Source organism: Urocitellus parryii, chromosome 11 (assembly GCF_045843805.1).
Source record: "Urocitellus parryii isolate mUroPar1 chromosome 11, mUroPar1.hap1, whole genome shotgun sequence".
Classification (NCBI taxonomy): Eukaryota; Metazoa; Chordata; class Mammalia; order Rodentia; family Sciuridae; genus Urocitellus; species Urocitellus parryii.
Window position 1 is genome coordinate 25,901,845 of NC_135541.1, and position 20,027 is coordinate 25,921,871.

Here is a 20,027-nt window from a genome sequence, read left to right on the forward strand (position 1 = left end):
AAACTAAACTGTTTTACTCTGGCAAATTTCTCCAGGTTCCATTTTAAGGTCTGCCAATCATTCGACATTTATATCTTTAGAAGAAAGATACTCTTCTATATAAGCACAATAAATGTATCATACTTAGTTATAAATGTTCCATAAAATACTGCTTACTTGAGATGTAAGGAGAAATAAAAGTGCATAATAATACAGTGTTTTCAGACACTATTCTCAAAATAAGATGGGACAAATTGATAAAAAGTGGTAAGGATACAGAAAATCTAAATAACTATCATCTTATGTTGATTTCCTGGATACATACTGAACACTACAAATACCCTCATTATTAGGCTACATGGAACAATCACAAAAACTCATCACACATTAAGTCACAAAGAAAATGCTAGAAAGTTTCAATTCTCTCTCATCATAATGCAATGATATTAAAAACAAAATAAAAAACAACCATAAAAATACCAAAATAAAAAACAAAAATACTGACAGAGAAATTAAAAAATAATCTATTAAAAACTCAAGTGAAAGGGGAAATAAAAATAGGAATTACATAGTAAATTCTGAAAAGTAATGATATTGAAAACATTCCATATCAGGATCTGAGATAATTTAAAATCAGTAATTTGAGGAAAATTCATAAATTTAAATTCATCTCTATGAATAAAATAAATTATCAATAATATTAAATTTAAAAATTAAATAACATAAATGAATCATATTTCCAACTTAAAAATAATAGAAAAAGAAAACAAAGTAAACCATAAAAATGTACAAGGAAGAAATCATTTAAAAAGCACAAATTAACAAGATAGCAGAAAAACACTAGATTCATTTAATAAATCAAAATCCTGGGTCCCCTCTCAAAAAATTACAAAATACTGATGAAAGAAACCTAGGAGTAATATGTCCCCAAGGCTTATTACAGCCCCAATATAGCAATGTCCAGAGGTAAGGTTTTAGGAAATGATGGGATCATTTTCATTACATGAAAATATAGAAAGACATCTTATTTTTATGGATTGGAAGAATACTGTTAAAAATGTCCATACCAGCTAGAATAATCTACAGATTAAATGCACTCCCTAACAAAATACCAAAGACCTTCTTCATAGAAATAGGAAAAACCTACAAAAGACTCTGAACAGCCAAAGCAAACCAAAGCAAAAACAAAATAAGAAAAAAGTAACAAACAAGCTGGAGCCATTATAATAATTGATTTCAAACACAATATACAGTGATAATTAAAAAAACAGCATAGTAATGACATAAAAACAAGTGTATAGACCAATGGAACAGAATTGAGAACCCAGAAATAGATCCATATATTTATTGTGGCCAACTGATATTTTACAAAAGCAGCAAGGACATACATTGGAGTAAGAACAGTCTCTTCAATAAATGGTGCTGGGAAAACTGGATACTGAAGAAGGTGACTAAAATTTTATCTCATTCTCTTATCATACATAAAAATTAACTTCAAATGAATCCAAGATTTAAAATGAACAATGTTTAAAACTGAAATTACTATAAGAAAATACAGAGTAAACTAGGACACTGGTCTGGGCAAAGATGTTTTGGATATGACTGTAAGAACACAGGCATCAAAAGCAAATATTGACAAATGGGATCATAGCAAACTAAAAAAAGAAAAAGCTTCTGCATAGCAAAAGAAACAATCAACAGTAAAACAGAGTGAGAGAAAGGGTTTGCAAACTATTCATCTGACAAGGGATGCTATGGTTTGGATCTGGAATGTTTTCCTAATATAGCAATATCCAGGAGTGAGGCTTTTAGGAAATGATTGGATCAGGGAGGATCTAACCTCATCAATGGATTAATTTTCCTCATGGATTAACAGTGTGAATGGATTATTGGAAAGCAGGACCTAGTTGGGGGAAGCAGGACCTAGCTGGAGGAAGCAGGTCACTGGAGGCATGCCCTGAAAGAGTTTATTGTGTCCCTAGTCCTTTTCTATCTATGAGCAGCTTCTGCCATTTTGTTCTGCTTCATCTCAGGCCCAGAGCAATGGAATCAGGCCAACCATAAACTGAAGCCATAAACCAAAATAAAATTTTTCTCCAGTTGTTTATGTTGGGTATTTTGGTCACAGATGAAAAGCTAACAGGTAGTTGTTTTCCAGAATTTATATAGGGAACTCAAATAACTCAACAGCAATAACCCACAAATAATTCAATTATGTAATCAGTGACCTGAAAATATATTTATCAAAAAAGGATATACAAATGTCCAACAAGTATATGAAAAACTATCACCAATTATCAGGAAAATGCAAATCAAAACCACAGTGAGATATCATTTCATCCCAGTTTAGAATAACTATTTTAAAGAGACAAAACAAAAACAAATGTTGATAATGTTAGTTTGAAAGAGAAACTCTCATACACTATTGGTGGGAATTCAAATTAGTATAGCCATTATGAAAAATAGTGTTTTTCTTCAAAAACACTTCAAAAAACAGATTTCTTCAAAAATCTGCAAATAGGGCTGGGGTTGTGGCTCAGTGGTAGAGTGCTTGCCTTGAATGTGTGAGACACTGGGTTTGATCCTCAGCACCACATAAAAACAAATAAAACAAAATAAAGGTATTGTGTCCATATACATCAAAATTTTTTTTTAAATCTAGAAATAGAACTACTATATGGTCCAGCAACACCGTTACTAGGTATATATTACATGTCCAAAGAAATTGAAATTAGTATGTAAAAGAAATACTTAAAACTTGCATGCTTATTACATCACTATTCACAACAGTCAAGATACAGAATCAACCTAGCTATCCATCAACAAATGAATGAAGAAATGTTTTTTATACATACACACACACACACACACACACACACACACACACACACTGGAATCTTATTCAACTATAAAAATGAAATGAACTGGAGGATATTATGTTAAGTGAAATAAGATAGGCACAGAAAGATAAATACCACATGGTCTCACTTATACAGCTAAAAAGCTGATCTCAAAGAAGTCAAGAATATAATTGTGGTTATCAGGACATGAGAGGAAGGGTGTAGTGTAGGGAGGGATTAAGAGAGGGCACAGGGATACATTTGGATAAGAAGAACAACTTCTGATATTCTATAGCACAATAGGAATATTATGGCTGACAACAATTAATGTAAATATTTTGGGATAGCTGGTGGAAGGAATTTTGAATGTTCTTAGCACTAAGAAATGATGTGTATCTGAGATGATGGATTGCTGGTTACCTTGATCTGATTGTTACACATTGGATCTGTCATTACATGTATTGAAATGTCACACCATACACTATAAGTGTACAATTACTGTGTTTACTAAAAATATATTTAAAACTCCTAAAATTTTATGTTTGATGAGTAGAAGGTGTATGTGTGTGCACAAGTGTGTGCATGTGCACTTGTGTGTATTTGTAATGGAGACTGAACTCAGGGGTGCTTTACAATTGAGCTATATCCCTAATCATTTTTATTTTGAGACAGGTCTTGCTAAGTTTCTGAGCATCTTGCTAAGCTTCCCAGGCTTGAACTTGCAATCATCCTGCCTCAGACTCCTGAGTAGCTGGGATTACCAACATGTGCCACTATACCTGGCTATAAATTGTATATATTTGTGTGATGTGTATTTGTGTACGCTTGTGTGTGCGTATGTATGTGTGCATACACCTGGGAATGGTTAGGGCAAGATAACTGGCATATTCATCACCTCAGATACGTAGCCTATTTTGTGGTCTGAGCATTTAGGATCTACTCTCTTAGCCAATTTGAAATATACATTGCTATTATCATGTAGCAACACCAACTGCTAAAGTTTGCATCTTGAAAGTCCCTCAAAGGCCCATGGATTAAAGGAATAATCCACAGGGGGTTACTCTTGGGAGCTAGAGGAGCCTTTGAAAAATGGGACCTAGTGGAAGGACCTTAGGTCATTGGAGGTGTGCCCTGGAAGAGCATACTGGATCTTCAGTCCCTTCCTCTTACTATTTTGCTTCCTGGTCATGGTATTAGCAGTTCTGCTCAGCCATGTGCTCTCACCATGATGTGCTCCCTCTTTACAGGCCCAAAGCAAAAGGGCTAATTGATTATAGACTGAAACCTCTAAAACTGTGAGTAAAATGAGGCTACTCTTTTTTTAAAAATTTATTGAGTTGTAGATGAACACACAGTATCTTTATTTTTTTTATGTGATCACTGAGGATCAAACCCAGTGCCTCACACATTTGAGGCAAGTGCTTTATCAGTGAACTACAGCCCCAGCCTCAAGGCTACTCTTTTTATAAGTTAATTATTGAGTAATTTCCTTATGGTGATGGAAAATAGACTAATACACCATGATGTGAAATAAATCTCAAAAACTTATTCCTCCAAACTGAAACTGTATCTATCCTTGGCCACTTCTTAACTAGTTAAATATACAAAGACCCAATTATAAGTAAGATCATGCTCTGAGGTTCTGGGTAGATTTGCATTTTGTAAAGGATGCTATTTTATACAGTACATAATCAGGCTTCAGAAGCTTAGCTAGTCTGGAGGGGTGTGTTTGTCTCATACAAGTGAGAGAGATGGAGAAAATTAAAGGAAACCAGAGGAGATTAATCCCAGCAGTAATTAACACCCATTTAATCAAGAAAAAATAAATAGTATAGACCAATCATTAGTTAATCTAATCAGAATAAAATAAAAAGGAGAAAGATATGATAATGGGTAAGATGACTGAATCAAAGTCATCTTAAAATATCTAAAGATACCACTTTGTATTTTTATATAAGTAAATTTGTAAACCCACGAAAAGGAGAATTTCTTAGGAAAACAAAGTATACTGAAACCAATCCCAGTAAAAATCAGTAAGTTTAAATGGATCAAGTTTGAGGGAAAATGTAGTGAAAGTTATCAAAGTACTAATCCATAATAAAGCAGTACCCAAGTTCAAAGGGGGAATTTTAAGCTTATCCAGTTCAATTCTAATGGAGCATATAAAGAAAGGTATCAAGGAACTAGCCTATAACCAGTGGCTGGCCAGGATTGTTTCATGGGTGTCATGGAAACTTTATTTATAACAGTACAAGAAAGGTGAAATACTTAGAAATAAAGTTAACAAGAAATACTGGAAATATTTACAAAATATTTCTGAAAGTCCTACACAAGTAAACTTTAACAAGTAAAAAGACAAATTTGATAATTTTAATAAGATTTTTAATAAAAATCTAAAATTAAATGAAATATCAATAAAAATATCAAGAAGGCTTTTAAATTTTTTTTTTTTTTGCTCTGGAGCTAGACAAACTGATATTAAAACTCAGATTTAAAAAAGAGAGAAAGAATAGCTAAGAAAACAACAAAAGAAAACCTAAGAGGGTTTAGCCTTAACAGATATTAATATAAATTACAAAGCCTCTATAGTAAAAACTAATGGTACTATTGTGTTAATAACAGTCACACTAATGGAATAGAAAGAAAGACACAACTATACAACATAAATTTGGTATATGATACAGGTGGTATCTCAAATCACTGGGGCAAAGACAGACATTTTAATAAATGATGGTAGAGAAATTGAAAGCCTTTGGAGAAAGACTGAGATTTCTTCTATCACGCATAAGAATAAACTTCAGGTGGCTCAGAGGTCTAAATACACACACACACACACACACACACACACACACACACACACACACTTATATTTCCCCTCAGGAAAATATGGTAAACTACTATAATAAAAGTTGATAAATTTAAGTATAAAATAAAATTAAAACTTTGCATGGCAGATAGTCAAACAAAAAACACCATAAGCAAAGTTTAGAACTAATTGGTTTGTATGCAACAGTTATTTCTATTGCTTATTCTACCCCAAGGTGACATGCTGGGAACCTACAAAGACAGATTAGAGACTCTGTTGCTGAATTAAACATTCGAGAACATTACTGCAATTCAAAGAATGAGGAGCTAAAAGTCACAAACTAACAACATGGACACAGGGAGGAACAATCAGAGAGGGAACTCAGGTCCCACACCTTGGCATCTATGCATACATCAAAAACATAAAAGTCCTAGAACAAATAAGATAATTACACACAAAAGGACATGTGAAAAAAAAAAGAAAAGAAAAAGAAAAAAAAGGTAGAGGAATCCACCTTAATTGATGCACAAGTCCAAGAGTTCTGAAAACAGAAGAAACAGGCACACAGATCTCCCCAAATCCACAATCCCCCAATAAAGGATGTCACTGATAGTGAAGTGAATGAAAACCCAGAGAAAGATTATTAAAAACTGATTATCAAAATTGTTCAAAGAACTAAAAGAAGATTTAAGGAAGGAATTAAGAGATGAATTACAGGAGATGAAAGACTACTTTAATAAAGAAATATTTCTATTTCTAGAAACCAACTAGAACTCCTAGAAATGAAAGATATACAATCAATCAAAATACGAACTCACTTGAAGGCATCACTAACAGATTAAATGATACAGAAAATTGACCCTCAGTCCTTGAAGACAGAACTTTAGGCATTGAAGAGAGGCTATATGATCTTGAATACACAGAAGGCAGTAAAAGGGGAAAATTATAGAACATGCCCAGAATATACTAGAACTCTGAGACAACTTTAAAAGACTAAACATGAGAATCACTGGACTAGAAGAGAACATGGAGATAGAAACTAAAAGCATAAAGGACATTTTCATGAGATAATTACTGAAAACTTCATCCATATCAGGAATGAAATAGACATCCACATATAGGAGAATTAGAGGACCCTAAATATACCCAGTCAAATGAGAAGTTCACTGAGACATATCATAATAAAATTTCCTAAAATCGAAAATAAGGAAAGAATATTAAAAGCCACAAGAGAGACACATCAGGTGACATTTAGAGGCAAACCAGTAAGGCTCACTTCTGATTTCTTAGCTCAGACCCTAAAATCAAGGAGGGCCTACAATGAAATATTCCAATCCCTAAAAGAAAAAAAACTTCAGAGAAGGTTACTATACCCAGAAAAACTCAGTTTCTAATTTAAGGGTGAAATAAAAACTTTCCATAACAAGAATAACCTAAAAAAATTCAGCACCAAGTGAGCACTAAAAAGAATACTCACGGGCTGGGATTGTGGCTCAGCGGTAGAACGCTTGTCTAGCATGGGCGGGACCAGGTTTCGATTCTCAGCACCACATTAAAAAAAAAATAAAGGCATTGTGTTGTGTACATCTACAAAAAAAATTCTCTTTCTCTCTACCTCTTTCCTTTTAAAAAAAAAAGAATACTCACATTAGCAAGGATGATGGAATGTGTTAGACATCATTACCCAAAATACATGTACGAAGACACGAATTGGTGTCAACATACTTTATATACAACCAGAGATATGAAAAATTGTGCTGTATATGTGTAATAAGAATTATAATATATTCTGCTGTCATTTATTTTTTTAAAAAACCAGTTAAAAAGAAAATTTTAGAAAGAAATAATAAAAAAAAGAATGCTCAAAGGTAAAGTACATGCAGAGGAATTAAAAACAAATCCTCAAACTCACAGAGGAACTTCTGTAGGAGAATAATCAACAAAATGAGAATCAAGACAGAATAGAGCAAAAAACCAAAATGGCAGGAAACCAGAAACATATTCATACTAAATAGGAAAAAAAAATCAAACTATCTCTGTTTGCTGATGATATGATTATATATCTAGAAGGTCCAAAAAATTCCACCAGAAGACTTCTAGAGCTTATAAATGAATTTAGCAATGTAGCAGGATACAAGATCAACACCCATATATCAAGGACTTTCCTGAACTCCATCAGTGATTCAGCCAATGAAGAAATAAAAAAAAACCATCCCATTCATAATAACCTCAAAAAGTTAAATACTTGGGAATTAATCTAACCAAGGAGATAAAAGAGCTCTACAATTAGGGCTGGGGTTGTGGCTCAGTGGTAGAGTGCTCTCCTAGCATGTGCGGGATACTGGGTTTGATCCTCAGCACCACATAAAAATAAAATAAAGGTATTATGCCCAACAGCAACTAAAACAAAATATTTTTAAAAAAGAGCTCTACAATGATAATTATAGAACACTGAAGAAATAAACTGAAGAAGACTTTAGAAAATAGACAACTTGGACAGGTAGAATTATTGTCAAAATGGCCATACAACCAAAAGCAATATATAGATTCAATGCCATCCCTATCAAAATATCAATGACATTCTTCACAGAATTAGCAAAAAACAATTCTTAAATTCATCTGGAAGAATATGAGACACAGAATAACCAAAACAACACTATGCAAAAAATGAAGCAGGAGGCATCACAATATATGATCTGGAATTATACTACTAATCTGTAGTAACAAAAACAGTATTGGCATCAAACTAGACACAAACACCAATGGATCAGAATAGAAGTCATAAAGAGACAAAGCCACATACATATAGCTATCTGATATTTGACAAAGATGTCAAAAATATATCTTGGAAAAAAGACAGCCTTTTAAACAACCAGTGCTGAGAAAACTGGATAGTTATACGTAGAAAAATAAAATTAGACCCCTATTTCTCACCCTGCACAAAACTCAAATTGAAATGGATCAAATACTTAGAAATTAGACCAGAAACTTTACAATTTCTAGAAGAAAACATAGGGTCAAATACTCCATAATATAGGTGCTGGCACTGACTTCCTTAACAAGACCTGCAAAACTCAAGATCAACGCCCATATTTCAACCATATATTAACAACCATAAACCAAGAGGCAATAAGTGGGATATCATCAAACTAAAAAACTTCTGCACAGCAAAGGAAACAAGAATATGAAGAGAGAGCATATAGAACGGGAGAAAATCTTGGCCAGCTACCCCACCAATAGGGGATTAATATTCACAATTTATAAAGAACTCAAAAAACTTAATACCAAAACAAACCAACAAACAAATAACTTAATCAATAAATGGGCAAAAGAATTAAAACAGAAACTTCTCAAAAGAGGAAACACAGTTTGGCAAAAACTTCAAAACCCTGATAATAGATTCTATTCATAAGGCTACAGGAAAATAAGCAATGTTACATTGCTAGTGAGAATAAAATCAGTATCATCTCTGTAGAGGGGAATTTGGCAATATCTAACAAAATTATTACCTTTAGACTCAATAATACCATGTCTGGAAATTTATCCTGAAGATATATATCCAAAGTATTAAAATACATATATAAAACTTAATTAACTGCAGCATTATTTGTGATTGTAAAATACTGGAAATACCTGAGGCCCAAATGCAAAAGATTGATTGACTAAACTATGGTATGTATAAAAACATAATGGTATATTCTACAACTTAGAATGAGGGAGAGCTTTGTGCTTGCAATGGAGTGACTCCCAGAGTAAAGTATGCTACCTTTTGTGCAAGAAAGAAGGGTGAGAAAAAAATGCATGCATCTGCTTAATTTGCAAGATGAAATACTGGAAGGATAAATCAGAAGACAAGGAAAGTGATTATTCACAGAGGGTAGTGGTAGTGATGGGAATAGGTAAAAGGAAAAAGGAAAGATACTTCTCCCTGTAAACTTTTTGACTGCTGGAAGCTAGTTAATTTTCTGCATAATCAAAGAATAAAATTAAATCTACAAAAATGGGGAAAAAGCTAAACTTAAAATAATGTAAAGAGAAACAAGTGGACCCAACTGTGTTTTACATGAATAACATACATTGATGAAAAAAATTATTTGAGCAAATTTTGAACATAATAACTGTATATCATCCACCCAGGGAGGGAAAATGTGAACAAATCTTGAGCTCTTACTAGTAGTTCCCCTCGACACACAATGGTATGAGTGTGGCAAAACTATTTTATGTGGATTATGAGACTGATGTTGGTGGGAGCCAAGGTTATTACTTACTATAGAAAAAGGTGAATCCAAAAATATCCTACCACCCTATAAATATTGGGAATGTCCTTGGATAGTTGTCAGACAGCTTTTCTTCTTCATCCACACTCATACTCCTTAGTGGTTCTCAAACTTTGCCAGCATCAGCATCACCTATAAGGATTGTTACCCCAGGTTTCTGAGCCCTAGGCTCTTGAGTATCTGATTCAGCAGGTCTGGGTATTTTCTAACAAAATACTGGGTGCTGCTGACACTGCTGATCTCAGGGGATCATACTTTCAGAACACAACCCTAGATGTCTCTAGATCTCTTTAATGGTATCTATAATTAAAACTTCCAAATTTACATTACCAGCTTAGAAGTCTCTCTTAAACTTGACTAAAAAAAAAATCTCCCACTTGAAAGTCTATTACACATTCAAAGTATAATACCTTCAAATGAACTCCTAATTCACCTGCTTAAGTCCCTAGACTTGTTTCTCCCAGGCTTCTCTATCTCTCAAATCCAAATGGCTCAGGATAAAAACCTTGAAGTCATCCTTGACTCCTCTCTTTTTCATATGCCATGTCCCAATAGCAGCCCATCAGCTATTACTGTAAAATATGTCCAGAATCAGACCACTTCCCAACACCCTCTCTCCTATTTATTTGATCAGAGCCACTATAATCTCTAACCTGGACTAGTACAATAATCTTTTAAATGGCCCCTATCCCTATAGTATATATTTAAACATAGCCTCCAGAGTGAGTCTTTTAAAACATACCTCAGATCTCATCATTTCTCTGCTCAAAACCTCCAATATCCTCACTTCTCACCTAGAGTGAAAGCCAAGGTCCTTAAGCTAAGACCTACTGGGCCTATATGATTTGATTCCTTAGTATTTCTCTGACCTAATTTGCACTCTCCCTAGATAACTCTAACAAGTGTCCTTTTTGCTGCATGTACTAAACTAATGATTTTGGTCTTAGAACCACTTTATAGTATTATAATTTATTGAGGTCCATCAAGAGATTTTTTTGTGTGGGTTATATTTACCAATATATTAGAAATTAAAAATAATTTAAAATTAATCAAAACATGTTAACATTTTAATGAAAATTACTGTGTTTTTCAAAACAAACTAGAAGAATGTTATTACTTTACATTTTGAAAATCTCTTTAATGTCTCATTTAATATAGGATTTTCCTGTTTCTGCATTCAGTATGTTACCATGTATCATTTTTATCAAAGTATATGAAGCAAATACAGATTCCTGGAGATATATACGTTAGTTGGAAAAGGGAGGGTAACTTTTCAAGTAATTTTGGATATTATCCCTTGGTACTACATCAAAACTCAGTAGTAGGTTCTTTCGATATTAATCAAAATGTGAAATCTAAAACCTTACCAATGAACTTTTCATACTCTGTTAATATTAAAACCCACTAGTCTAGCTTATTTTTTAAAAAAATATTTATTTCTTTGGTTGTAATTGGACACAATACCTTTATTCCAAACATTTAGTTTTTTATGTGGTGCTGAGGATAGAATCCAGGGCCCTGCACATGCTAGGTGAGCGCTCTGTACCACTGAGCCACAATCCCAGCCCCCTATCTTGATTTTTTTTTTCAAATGTAGTTGGACACAATACACTTATTTTATTTATTTGCATGTGGTGCTGAGGATGGAACCCAGGGCCTTGCACATGCGAGGAGAGCGCTCTACCGCTGAGCCACAACCTCAGCCCCTATCTTGATTTTTTTTAAAAAAAATATTTTCTTAGTTGTAGATGAACACACAATACCTTTATTTATTTTTATGTGGTGCTGAGGATCGGATCCAGTGCCACATGCAAGGCCAGCACTTTACTACTGAGCTATAGCCCCAGCCCTCTATGTTTATTTATTTATTTATTCAATTTATTTATTTTTTTAAAAAATGACAGTGGAAAGCATTACAATTCTTATTACACATATACAGTACAATTTTTTCATATCTGGTTGTATATAAAGTATGCTGACACCAATTCGTGTCTTTATACATGTACTTTGGACAATGATGTCCATCACATTCCACCATCCTTGCTATCTCCCTCTATGCTTATTTTTAATGGATTTTAATCTATGTATGATTTTGCAACATCATGACTTGGTCATTTGGAATATATTATTTCACTGAGTGTATTTTTTTAATATTGGTATATTTTATTGAGTAATATCAAACATTTATATTAGTTGATTTCTCATTAGAAAAATCTTTTTAAAGTTTTGAGAAGCTGTCAAGGTGGTGGTGGCAGACACTCATATTCCAAATTTCAAATTTCCATTTTAAAGTTTGAATGTTATCATTGGTAACAAATGCTATTACTGTTTTCTTGAAGTAAAGGTTCACTTAGTTCATTTTTCAGAAAATGTCTGCCAAATATCTAAATCTGAATAACCACAGTTTGTCTGTTATTCTTTTTTTTTTTTTTTTTTTTTTTGTGGTGCTGGGGATTGAACCCAGGGCCTTGTGCATGCAAGGCAAACACTCTACCAACTGAGCTATATTCCCAGCCCCTGTGAGTCATTCTTTGCAGTAAAAATGGAGTCCCACAAAACACGTAGCTAGTTCAAATGATAGCTCAACTGTACAAGTGCTTTTTCTTAAAGTAACCACAAAAAGTCAGCAACAGAATTGCTTTTCATCACACACATATATATATATTAAAAAGATATATATGCAAAGGTTGAGATTTAATAAAATTAACAAAGTTTGCTGCTTCATCAAGGACACTCTAAAGTGAGCCTGGTTTCTTTCTTTTTTGATTCCCTCTACAATGTGTGAAAGATTTCCTTGCCATCATTAGTTTGATGCCAAGCTACCAGCAGTTTCCTCATCACAGCCTTTCATACCATTAGTACAAAAATTAACTGAGTAAAAAAGAAAGTGGTGTTAATATTATTATTAAAATAGTTATGACCTTGAAGATTCTTTGAAAGGGTATTGGGGACCATAATGATCCACTTTTTAAAGAGCTTATGAATAGGAGCTCTTATTGTATCAATTTATAGATGAAGAAACTAAAGCTAACAGAGGTTAAATAATTTGTTCCAAATCAAATTTCCAAAATGGTCTTTCCATTGTGAAAGTTACATGAGAATTCTACAGTTCTAAAAATATATAGCAAATGTAAGCAGGATGCAAAAGAAAGTCAAATCAGCCACAATTCTTTCTACTTTATATTTATTGACATCTCATCTCCTCCAATAAAACTAAATTTCCTGCTGTACCTCACATACTACTAACACATAAGAGGAATAAAATAAGTATTTTTGATTAAATTTACTTAATTTTCAATTTTACATATAAGTCAACAGATGTTACTGAGAAAGAGAAGATTAAAAACACCTTAATGTTAATATGGAAAATACATGTACTATTTTTTAAAAAAATTTTCTGGATGGGGTTGAGAACTAGCTTCTGCCAATTTAGTCAAGAATAATAACATTATTTTATGTGACTTATGTTAAAATAATTCTGAAAACACTCACATAACAAATGTAGGTGTGGTATTGTATTGTCACTAAAAAGTACAAATAATCAGAGAGGCACCATAAACCTATATCCAAACAGGCTTCCAGGTGGTGTAAAGCAAGGTCACAGAAACTTGTGTGTACTCAAAATACTCTCTGTCTTAAGCTTTTAGATGGCTCTTCCAATCTCTTGTAATTCCATGAAACTTAAAATTCCTAGGAATATTTGAATTGGCAGGGCTGGATGCATAAGTATGTATACAGATGGCTTACTCAATTATCAATTATCAATTGCATTAGCTAAATCCCTAGCCCTGCATTTCGACTGGCCTGGAAAGCTGATTTTTCTTGTCCAAAAGTGAAGTGACTAGCAATTGGTGCTTTGAAGAATGTTTCTTTCACACCCAATTCTTCTTGTTTCAATTCCCACACACATTTCAAATCCATCCCCATCATCTGATACTAGTGTAAGAGCTCTGGAGTTTCTGGTAAGTCTCAGTAATTCACTTTCATCATATGAGAATCACACTTTACAATTCTCAAATTACTTTAACAATAATTACCTCACTCTACATGTATAATTCCGTAGCCTTACCTACCTCATGGTTATCTCTATATCTCTTCTGAGGAATAAAGAAGTGAAAAGTAATATAGTAGAAAGAATTAAGATTTTGAAGTTAGAAGATCATGGACTTAGGTCAAGTCCTTGCAAATAATAGCCTCTTTTGAGTTATGGATTATTATGAAGCTTATCTAAGACAAAGTCTGAAGAAGTGGATAAATGAATGCTATGTTTGACATGACCTAGGGACTAAAAAATTTTTAGTTCTTATTCTTTCCCCTCTCCTTTCTGAGTTCCAGTTTCTTTATTCATAAAACAAGGACAATTACTGTAAATCCCACAAGAGGTTTGTGAAATTTAATGGGATAATTTATCAATGTCTCTTGGGACCCCACATGAACTTGGTAAATGTTAACTTCTTATTAAAATGTTTAATAGTGCTCATTAAACATCTTTCTAAACAATATTAGAAAAGGTAATTAGCTTAGCCAAATACTAATTAGGAAATAAACAAAAGGTTAATGTTTTAGTCAGATTTTTTGTTGCTGTGATAAAAGTCCTGACAAGAAAAATTTTAGAGGAGAAAAAGATTATTTGGGGTTCATACTTCCAGAGGTCTCAGTCTATAGATAGCCAACTCCATTGCTCTGTGCCCAAAGTGAGGCAGAATATCATGGCATAAGTGTATAAAGGAAGAAAGCAGCTTAGGACATGATGATCAGGAAGCAGAAAGAGAGAAAGCTTTGTCTTTGTATTGTCTCACACATGAACTTGGGGTACACTTAATTCTAAATCATAAGAGTTAGAGATATTATTATGGTCTTTCCCAGTGACCTTCATTCTTTCCCATGAGGTATAATCTGATTAATGAACCATATATATGTGAGTGAATTCAGTGCTAAGGTGGGCTTCCATGTTTCTACAGAGAAAAATACTCTTTCTCCCTCTGATATGAATGAAGAGAAATTATCACAGAAAAAACAGAAAGAAAACTTTTATATAGTGAAGTTTTTACTAAAGAAAACATTTGGAATCAATGATAAAATAAAAAATAGAAGCTACTCCAACACCTGGAGACTAAATAATATGCTATTGAATGAACAATGGATTGCAGAAGAAAGCAGAGGAGATTAAAAAATTTTAGAGGTAAATGAGAACAATCATATGACATATCAAAACTTCTGGGACACTATGATGGCAGTACTAAGAGGAAAAAGTTCAATGCATGGAGTTTAATCCTTAAAAGAAGGAAAAGTCAACAAATAAATGACCTAAATCAACACCAAAAGTAGTAGAAGACAGGAAATAATTAAAATCAGAGCTGAAATCAATGAAACTGAAACACAAGAAATAATTGGAAAAATTAACCAAACAAAAAGTTGGTTCTTTGAAAAAATAAATAAAATTGATAGCCCCTTAGCCATGCTAACAAAGAAAAGGAGAGAGAAAACTCAAATAACTAAAATCAGTGATGAAAAAGGAAATATTATGATGAACAATACAGAAATACAGAAAATAATTAGAAATTATTTTGAAAATTTGTACTACAATAAAATAGAAAATATTAAAGACATCGACAAATTTCTAGAGTCACATGATTTACCCAAACTGAATCAGGACGATATACACAAGTTAAACAGATCAATTTCAAGCAATGAAATAAAAGACACCATCAAAAGTCTACCAATCAAGAAAAGCCCAGGACCAGTAGGATACACAGCTGAGTTCTACAAGACCTTTAAAGAAGAACTAATACCAATACTCTTCAAATTAGTTCATGAAATAGAAAAAGAGGGAACACTTCCAAACTTATTCTATGAGGTCAATATCAACCTGATTCCAAAACCAGGCAAAGACACAAAAGAAAGAAACTTCAGACTAATATCTCTAATGAACATAGATGCAAAAATTATCAATAAAATTCTGGCAAATTGAATACAAAAACATATCAGAAAGTTAGTACAGGGGCTGGAGTTGTAGCTCAGTGGTAGAGCATTTGCCTAGCATATGTGAGGCACTGGGTTCAATTCTCAGCACCATAAATAAAGAAAGAAATAAATGTCCATTGCCCAACTTTAAAAAGATATGTATACACATAAAGATAGTGCACTACAATCAAGTGGGGGTTCATCCAGGGATGCAAAGTTGGTTCAACATACGGAAATCAATAATTCATCACATCAATAGACTTAAAGATAAGGATCATATGATCATCTCAATAGATGCAGAAAAAGCATTTGACAAAATACAGCATCCATTCATGTTCAAAACACTAGAAAAACTAGGGATAAAAGGAACATATCTCAACATCATAAAGACTATCTATCCTAAGTCCCAGGCCAACATCATTCTAAATGGAGAAAAATTGAAAGCATTCCCTCTAAAAACTGGAACAAGACAGGGATGCCCTCTTTCACCACTTCTGTTTAACATAGTTCTTGAAACACTGGCGAGAGCAATTAGACAGATGAAGAAAATTAAAAGGATATGGATAGGAAAAGAATTCAAACTATCACTATTTGCTGACAACATGATTCTATACTTAGAGGATCCAAAAAATTCTACCAGAAAACTTCTAGAACTAATAAATAAATTCAGCAAAGTAGAAGATATAAAATCCATACCCATAAATCAAATTCGTCTTTGTACATCCCAAACAAATCCTCTGAAACAGAAACTAGGAAAACTACCCCCATTTATATAATAGCCTCAAAAAATAAAATATTTGGGAATCAACAAAAAAGGTGAAAGACCTCTACAATGAAAACAAGGAAACACTAAAGATAGAAATTAAGGAAGACCTTATAAGATGGAAAGATCTCCATTGTTCTTGGATAGGCAGAATTAATATTGTCAAAATGACCATACTACCAAAAGCACTATACAGATTTAATGCAATTCGAATCAAAATCCCAATGACATTCCTCATAGAAATAGAAAAAGCAATCATGCAATTCATCTGGAAAAGTAAGAGAAACAGAATAGCCAAAGCAATCCTTAGCAAGAAGAGTGAAGCAGATGCCATCACAATACCAGACATTAAACAACACTACAGAGCAACAGTAACAAAAACAGCATGGTATTGGCACTAAAACAGACTTGTAGACCAATGGTGTGGAACAGAGGACGAAGAGACAAACCCACATAAATACAGTTATCTCATAGATAACTGCACTTAATAGAAGAAAAAGTAGGCCCAAATCTTCATCACATCGGATTAGGCCCCTACTTCCTTAACAAGACTCCTAAAGTGCAAGAAATAAAATCAAGAATCAATAAATAGGATAGTTTCAAACTGAAAAGCTTTTTAGCAAAAGAAACAATCACTGAGGTGAATAGAGAGCCTACAGAATGGGAGCAAAGTTTTACCATATCCACATCAGACAGAGCAGTAATCTCCAGGATATGTAAAAAACAAAACAAAACAAAAAACACTAAAACAAAACAAAAACCCCCCAAATAACCCAATCAATAAATGGGCTAAGGAACTGAACAGACACTTCTTAGAAGAAGATATACAGTCAATCAACAAAGATATGAAAAAAAATATTCAACATCTCTAGCAATTAGACAAATGCAAATCAAAACTAAGATTTCATCTCACTACAGTCAGAATAGCAGTTATTAAGAATACAAGCAACAATGAGTTTTGGTGAGGATGTGGGGAAAAAGGCACATTTTTACATTGCTGGTGGGACTGCAAACTGATGCAACCAATCTGGAAAGCAGTATGGAGTTTCCTTAGAAAACTTGGAATGGAACCACCATTTGACCCAGCTATCCCACTCCTTAGTCTGTACCCAAAGGACTTACAATCAGCATATAACAGTGATGCAGCGACATCAATGTTTATAGCAGCACAATTCATAATAGCTAAACTGTGGAACCAACCTAGAGTTCTTCAATAGATGAGTGGATAAAGAAACTGTGGGATTTATACACAATGGAATATTACTCAGCATTAAAAGAAAATAAAATCATGGCATTTGCAGGTAAATGGATGGAGGTGGAAAATATCATGCTAAGTGAAGTAAGCCAATTCACAAAAAAGAAAGGCAGAATATTTTCTCTGAAAAATGGATGCTGATCCATAATGGGGGTGGAAGGAGGAGCATGGGAGGAATTTTGGATAGGGCAAAGGAGAAGGAGAGAAAGGCAGGGGGCATTCAGGTAGGAAAGATGGTGGAACAAGATGGACATCATTACCCTAGGTACATGTATGAGACATGAATGGTGTACAGCCAGAGAAATGAAAAATTGTGCTCCATTTGTGTACTATGAAAGGAAAATACGTTTTGCTGTCATGTCGAATAAATTAGAACATACAAACAAACAAACAAACAAATAAAACATTTGGTTTACCAAGCCAGGGTAGTGTGATAAAAGATAATTTAAAAAGTACTATCCAGGGATGGGGTTGTAGCTCAGTGGTAGATTGCTTGCCTGATATGTGTAAGGTACTGGGTTTGATCCTCAGAACCACATAAAAATGAAACAAAAGTGTATTGTGTCCATCTACAACTAAAAAAATAAATAAAAAAGAGCACTATCCAAATCTTGTAAATTATCATCCCTACCTGATAGTAGAAAATATAAAATCCTCTTATTTAACATGACTATCATACTCTAGAGTTTGGTTTAATTTCAATGGCTGGAGAAAAAAAGGGCCTGGAGGAACAAAATTATCAAACACTCTAAAAAGGTTTCAGATGAAACAAGAAACAAATTAGAACCAGAGAACAGATACTAGGGGAATGCATATTTTTATCTCCAAATTAAAAAATAGCATTTTTACCCATTAGAGCTATCATAAATGGAAGATGCTCCTTTTGGAAGGGTACAATCTCTCTCTTTGTGAGGAAGAATTTAAATGAGGGCAAATGAGCATTTGTAGGGGATGTTTTCAAATGGAATTAGGGAAAGGTTGAATTTGATGACCTCTGAGGTTCCTCTGACCCTGAGATTCTAGGTTCCACCAGTATATATAGAGCTGAATTTCATATTCAATTTTAAGACAACCAGCTGCCTTAACCAAATAACTTCTAGGTGGGCAAGAATATGGTAAAGAGTGTCTCTGAAGTCTTTATGCATTACAAAAATGTGAAATTCGAGGTGGATACAATTTTCCAAAATAATGTTTTTTATCTGAAAGCTTAATAAATTTATCATTGTCAGCAAATGCTTACAAGTTGTCCTTCTTGATGTGACCAGCTCATTTAATTTTGGAGAAAATGCCTGCCAAGTATTTAAGTCAGTTATTCTTTTAAGATAATGTTTGATAAAAAAAAATGTGGCTAGTTCACCTTGTGACTCAATCACAAAAGTGCTTTTTCCTGAGACAATCATCACACTTGGGTATTTCAAAATGGAGAAACCAAACTTGGAAGGAGCATGGGAGGAATGGAGGAATTCTGGATAGGGCAAAGGGGAGGGAGAGGAAGGGAGGGGGCATTTAGGTAGGAAAGATGGTGGAAGGAGTCTTAAAAGACTCGCCAAAGGCCACGTGACAGATACTAAGATTTGAATCTTTCAGTCTCCAAAGTCTATGTTCTTTCCACAATGTTATCCCTTAAACCAACAGGTAAATGTGGGAAATGCATCCAAATAAATAAGATAAAAAAACTAAACATGCCTGATTATAATAATGAAGAACATTAAGACTCGGCTGCCTTCTCAGTTTCTCTAAATAGTCCTTAGTTGTCAGTCTTGGCTGCTCCAAAGAATTCATTATAAAATTTATCCTCTCTGCAGCAACAATAGAGCATATGGAATTGGAAATGGAATCATAAAATGTATGACAGTCTAGTTTGTGAGGATATGTGTCTACATGACACAAAACATGGAAAAACTATGGAAAAGAAAAAAAGAACAGGGGAAACCCAGTTCATTTACTGGTTTCCTGAACTGGAATATAATTTTCATTCATGGAAATCTCTCATTGGCCTTGGCATAGTAATTTAGAGGATGTGTTCTTTATTAGCTTTGCTCATCTTGGCTGGGTTCAGTTATATGCTGCCAGGTGGCCTGATGCCAACGCTGAAACTCCACTCCTCTAAATTCCAGTTTGTTTAATAAAGTATGTCTGCTTC

At 33.6% G+C, this 20,027-nt stretch overlaps 1 protein-coding gene and 1 non-coding gene across 12 annotated transcripts in view; both read right to left on the minus strand.

Annotated features, from left to right (window-relative positions):
- Scmh1 (Scm polycomb group protein homolog 1) overlaps window positions 1-20,027 on the minus strand; it is a 187,710-nt gene that overhangs the window by 50,840 nt on the left and 116,843 nt on the right. The window lies entirely within an intron of this gene.
- Trnaa-ugc (transfer RNA alanine (anticodon UGC)) lies at window positions 12,342-12,415 on the minus strand. The gene has a single exon. It is a non-coding gene; the product is annotated as a tRNA-Ala (tRNA).